Consider the following 7,129-nt stretch of genomic DNA (forward strand, 5'->3'; position numbering starts at 1 on the left):
GTGATCAGTATCTACTAGAAAGAAAACATCATCATAATGTTTCTCCACTAGCAAGATAGGTATCCTCAATCTCTTCTTCATAGATTGTTTACAATCCTCGAAATAACTAGTCATTACTGACTCAAAGTTATCATCTAATTATTCAGTGAATTCTCCTATATATACAACAATTGATCTATTTTTCTTCTATGCAACCTTACCAAATATAGGAAATGTACTCGATACATAGAAGAAAATACATACCAAAATAGATCCAAATTTACACTGAGCACTCTTTGTTTTCCTTATCTCTCCCATATTTTCAATCAATTTCTACAACTGTAACTCAACAAGATCATTAGTATGATCTTTCTTCATAATTTCATAGCCTATATCCATTGCAATTCAAGGTACACAATTTAATCTACTTCCCTAATAAAACTTATGTTCTATTACCCTCACTGTAAAAGTTATCAAGGGATATGTGATTGTGTCAATTAGCATTCCCCTTTTTTCCATACGACCCCTGTGTTCATTTCAATGATTTCCTTTGACTCACTTCTCATAGTCTTTCGCTGATCTAGCATTGGATACCCTATTACCCTATGAAATATTTCCTTTGTGATTTTAACTAGCCCATTCTCTAACCATATTGAGCTATCATGAATTTTTCTTAAGATAATCCTAATCCACTTAGTTTTAAAGATATTTGGAAAATCTAGGGCATGAGTTAAACCTTTTTTTCTGAAAATATTATATTCTTCCTTGAATGCTCCATTTTCACATGATCTTCAATATTCTTCTCTAATTTCCATGTCACCTATTCTTGCAATCTTACAAGTGTAACAATTCATGACATCTTGAATCATTAAGACTTGTGGTGGTATCATAGACAATGCATCAGAGGGATCCTACTTCTATGCTATGTCTGGAATAGCCTTGAAAATAGGTTGTTTAATCTCATTTCTTATTAATTGAACATTTAAAACCTCTTTTCCCTCTACACCTTTCACTTTAGAAGAACTAGAGGCCATTACATATATCTAGGGTTTGCAAAATTTGAAACCGAGTAACTTGGCAGATGATAAATACCTTACAAATCTTGATGAAATGGTGTCAAACAATCATTCAAATCTTGTCTAAACACTTAGATAAAATTATTTAGATCACATTTTTCTCTTCCTATTCTTTCTCAAATTAAAATGAGGTCAAATGAGTAGAAATTGATCAAATAGCCTTAAAACACTACAACTAATGTTGAGTGCTTGTACAACTATAAGCATAGCATCAATTGATTTCTGGCTCACTCAGCATCCATAGGTCTTTTCATTTTCTCAGCAACCATTATGAGCTTGGCCTTAACTAACCAATTTTGTTAGCTTAGAATCCACTAAAATTTTACTCAGCAACCATAAGAGGCTTTTCATGCTCGATAGTAACATGAAAAAATTGACAAAACTTTGAAGATTTTTCCTTGACTTCTAGTAACACTTTGCATCTTTATTGATGAATACATATTTTTTCAGAACTAAACCCTTTGAGCTGATGTATGGTATATATTTTAAATATTAGTCCCTTATACCTCTTGATTGCTTAGTTTGATGAGGTGTGATCACCTGACCCATTGGGTGAAGTGATCCCATTGCACTTGATGTGATGTAATCCTCCTTTCTCTTCCATTTCTTGTTCATCCTATTTCTAAATTTTCAATAGCTGCCTTGCCTTTGCATTTTTTTAACTCACAACTTGGTTCCTTTGACCTTGTTGGACAATACCAATTGATGTGACCAATCTTCAAATAGCTAAAACATGTGGTTTGACTCAACCACCTTTTTTAGTCACTCCTAAAGTGTGTTCTAACATAGTTCTTAGGAATATGTCCATACTCTTGATAGTAGTGACAACTATACCTTGGGTTACAATCCCAATTATAAAATTTTCCATTATTCTTTACCTTTGTCTTCTTGTTTGATGACCACTTAGGTTTGGATCTACACTCATAAGCTCTATGTCCATAATTCTAACAATTTTAACAATATCCTTCAAATATTTGATAGTGCATGGCATTAGTTCTATATTCATGTGCCTCATGACCTTGTTTATTGCACTTATGAAAGTGACCCATGCTCTTTTTCTTGACATTCTAATTTACAGTCTTCCTCCTACACACATTAGTAGTGTGTCCTTTCTTACCACAATTAAAACAAGTAGAATTCTAGTTCTTACATTTGTTACTTCTTTCTTTAGCACTTTTGGATGAATCTCGTTCTTCAGTACTTCTATATCACAGTCTAGATGTATCATTCTTAGATCTACAAGATATCATCAATTGTTCAAAGTACTTGATAGCTTCATTATTTCTATTGAAACTTTCATCAAACTATTTTTCCCTTTTTAGGTCATCACTTAAATGTTCATTCTGCAACTCTAGTGTTTTTATCTCAATTTCTTTACTATTTATTTCATGATTAGTAATCATGACTTGATTCATTGTTTCTAATTACATGTAAGCAATCTTATTTACTTCTGATGTTTTCTCTTCTAGTCTATTGGTCAAAACTCTTTTTTCATCTTCAATCGTGACTTTGTCTTCTATAGCTTTATTTTTATGTTTGATCACCTCACATAGTAATATGGCTTGTGATTCTTGTTCTATCTTAAGATTTTTGATCTCTTCAAGTAGGGTTCTATTATTTTCCATTAGATCTACAACTGTTGCATCAAATTCATTAGATTTTCCATTTGCAAATATCATGTTAGTGTCCATCTCTTTGTATTTTGTGTCATTCTCCTTAACAAAAATTTAATTCCTTCTTCTCAATGATTTCTTTAGATCTTCTCTTGCTTCACTGAAGTAGTGTAGAATGTGTTGTATTTCAATCTCCTAGTTCTCAATGATCTTTCCCAACTTATAGACTTCTATTTCCAAGATCTTTCCTCAAAGATGCAAAGCTTAACTTTCAATGAAAACTTCTTTGATACCAATTATTGGAATTACAATAGGAAAGGTAAACTCTAGGGGGTGGGGGTGGTCAATTAGTGCTCTAAACTTTAACCCATAAAACATTCACCACACATTCATCTCACATATTCAATAAGTATATTGAAATACCATGTAAAACATATACATCTAAAGCATGTAAACAAGTAAGCATTCACACATTCATGACACAAGATATGATTACTGAGAAACCCTCCAATGAGAAGGTAAAACTAGGGTGGTGATGACACCCACAAATCTTCACTACTACAGTAATAAAGTGTATCCAATGAAGGTTACAATGTTTGATCATGAAACATGATCTAATAGGTGAAAGGTCTTCCCTGTCAAAAGCTTACAAAGATGGTTAGGTCTTACCCTATTAAAGGATTTTAACACCCTGTTAGAAGTGTCCTTGGTTAAAGGACTTCAACACACAACTAAGTAAGAACCTTTTGAGAGGATTTTAGTACAGACTATTAGGACTACTCTATTAAGAGATTTAATTGATTCACCTATTAGAATGTCTCAGCAATGATCCTGTGATTAGCGCTCTATTGCTTGATGATAGATTACCTATATATTGTTGTGTACTTCATCCTTCTTGATCAGATGTCTCTATGTTGTTCATTGTTCCCTTCCTCTATTCTCCTTTAACTGATTTTGCAATGCAATTCATATCATAATTCCTTGGTCACCATGAATGTCCTAGTTTGCACATGAAAAACTCTCCTTTTTCATTCATTCATTCCCTCTCCATTCATAATAAGTTTAGGGTTTGTTCTCCTTAAGAAGACATATTTGCACATGAAAAACTCTCCTTTTTCATTCATTCATTCCCTCTCCATTCTTAATAAGTTTAGGGTTTGTCCTCCTTAAGAAGATGTAGGTGACTTAGGGTTAGGTATTAATCAATGGTTGTGATTCATCCATATTGCCACCTAAATCTTCTCTTTACCTAGTTGGATGCATGTAATACATAGGGATTCCCACTTAAGATTCATCTTTATCACAAAAATATCATAATTCAATCCCTAAGTCAGCCTAAAAATGGTTTACATAGTAGTTTGTACCATTACAAATAACTATGAAAAAATTGAGTTACTCGACATCTTAAGTCCCTGGTGCTTAGCACTAACTATGACTTCAATGTTGTCACTTGGCATCTAAATTACTCAACATGAACTGCTTTCTCAGCTTTTGAATCACTCAGCACATACTGTCTACTCAACACATGAGTGACTTGGCATATGAGAAACTTGACACTCACTGTTTACTCAACGTGCTCTAATTTACATGTTGTACTCAACATATGTTTCTTGTTCGACATGAATAGAGTAAATAAATTAAGTGTATAGACATGCACTTGTCAAAAACCAATCTGAGATTACCATATAATACTATGCAATAATTTCTAATACAATGTTCAAATATATATTTAATATAATAATAATAATATATAGTAGTATGATCCTAATATACTATCTAGTCATGTTTAATATCATGTATAATATTATAGCAATAATATTTGTTATATAATATATAATAAAAAAATAAAAACTAATAATGTTAAAATAGGTCATTATATCTTTAATGTGAAAACATATTTTAATATGTTTGTTAGATTTTTGTTTAAAATGTACAATTAGTTTCCACCTTCTCTATTTTTAAAATTTTGTGTTTTGTCACCACAGTTCGAGTACCCAATTTCAGATCAGGTATAGCCTTGGTATTTACCAAACCTCTTTGGCCAACTCAAAAAATGTGTTTGAGATGTGTTTTCCCAACATTCAAACTTCAATTTGCAATCTGACAATATTTTTTCATCATATTTAAATTAAATGAAAAGGGTTTTTTGAGAACACTCTCAAGATTCCATTGATATAATTGTTATCAGATTATGAGCTTGATAAATATTTATTATTCAATTTCTAATAAAGATTTTAGTAAACTGGTGATTGATATATTGATTGGAAAGTAGCTATAACTTTCAAACCATATAAAAAATTTTATATCCAAAAGTTGTGTCACATTCTTTGCTTCACCTAGTATTAAGAAAAAATGAAAAAAAATAATTTTGTGAACTTTTTAATTAGTTAAGGTTGTCAAATAGTGGAGTTTTTTTATTCTAAAAAAATTATAGTAGAAAAATCATATTCAATTATTTATTTGGAATAAAAATACCTAAAAATATGCATCACATCCAAGTATGAGTCTACATTTTATATCTATAATTATATTAAAACAAATTATCATTTGATATTGATTAAGGTAGTCAGACAAACACCTACTTTTTATTTTCACCCTAAAATTTTTGTAGTATTGCATTAAAATTCAAAATTTTGACCAATCAAACATTTTATTTCTCTAGATAAGGCATATTAGTTTAGAAACTACGTTCAATTTCCTACAAATTCTTTTCTTACAACATAGAACTACTTTAAAACTACATGGCAAGTTAACATAACCTTGATTTCTTAGTTTTTAACTGCCACTTAAGGCCATAGTTTGGTTGACCATGATCATGCACATACCATATATCTTCATTAATATCCTTAGTTTCATTCTATTTCTCATCTTGTTGGCAATTTCTGTCCCCAATTTATCCCATCATTGATAATCGGTTTGAGAGATCTTCAATGGGCTAGTTTCTTTTGTGTGGGTTAACATGTGATTTGTTTGGTGTTAACATTTCATGTTAACTTGGTCTCCTCATGAGCTAAGTTGCCTTGGTTCCTTAATTGGCCAAGCTAATTTAGTTTGTTCTTTGGATGAATGAGCTCAGTTTCTTCATTTTCTAAGTTTCAAGTTAACACACATATCTATAGTGGTTAACATCTTTTGTTAACCATTTTAGCTATTTTCACGAGTGACTTTTCTTGCTACCATAAAATTGTGAAATTGCATGCTATCTCATCAACTACATATTGGGAAATGTGTCAAAAAATGAATTAGTGCCAAGTGGTGGGTCTTTGTCCTGTTGGGATGCTTTTGATCTCATGGTGCTCATGTTTTTGCACCATTTCTTGGACCTTTTGTGAAGATTTGATGGTTGATAAATTTAGATGAATCTTTTGGAGATTCCTTGCTTCATCCTAACCGTCCATTTGATAAAAACAAAATATTGATCAAGGGTTGTGTTTTAATCATGCATTGGGGATTTTCTTGCAACATTTGAGCTATCCAATTGAAACATAGAGATTTACATCTATGATCATCATTTTTTGGGCATATCTAATTTATCTTGCATGTGTCAACTCTATGATTTTTGTGGTGGGTTAACATTGCATGTTATCGCATCCCACATTTTTTAATAGAAGTACAAATGGACTTGTTGTAGCCATGACACATTACCAACACTATTCATTTAATGCAAAGTGACTCTTTGAGCTTTGCAACACCAACGATGATTCCCCTCCATGCCTATTTAATGGTTTTTCAATAATGATGATCTTTTCAGTCGCCAAATTCTTTCTTTGGCCCTTCCTATCACTTCACTATAGAAAGTTGATTTCAAGGTCAGATTTTACTCTAATATTCATTTATTGTACTATGTAACCTCAACTCTATTATTTTTAGAGTTTGAACTCAAGGTTGTAAATGGGTTATTCCTACACCCTATAAAGGAAAGTTTTGTTTTTACTCTTAAGATCTGTCTTTTTCTGATCTTTTGTAGATTTATCCCCTGTAAAAGCCTTTGTCTCTTATTCAATAGAAATTGCTACTATCTTATCCATTCTCAACCAGTTAAATTTGTGCAACCTATTATGCCCCATTTTCCTAGATGTATTTTAATGATTGCAGCACCTTGTGTATATGTCCATTATAATTAACTAACCTATTAAGTGAACCTGTGTATTCCTTGCATGGTTATTTTATTTCTTGGCTTTTCTATGCTAGTAATATTGAAAGAATATAGATGATGGTATGTCTTGTGAAGTCTATTGCATTTTAGTACAATTTTTGGAAAGAAGTAGATCAACAATCTATTGGTGCATCACCACTTTTCCCTTTAGCATTTTAAATTTAAGTTTCCTTCTTCCTTTTCCTTCTAATTCTTAGTTAGGTGCACCTAGATTTTGAGGAAGCTAGCCTTCTCCAAAGATTCAATCTCTAATTGAAAAGTCCACCAATTTTGAGATTGTTTCCATGTTGCACAAGGCTACTTGT

The sequence above is a fragment of the Cupressus sempervirens genome, chromosome 4, assembly GCF_028749045.1.
Source record: "Cupressus sempervirens isolate cs-2001-9-10 chromosome 4, ASM2874904v1, whole genome shotgun sequence".
NCBI lineage: Eukaryota > Viridiplantae > Streptophyta > Pinopsida > Cupressales > Cupressaceae > Cupressus > Cupressus sempervirens.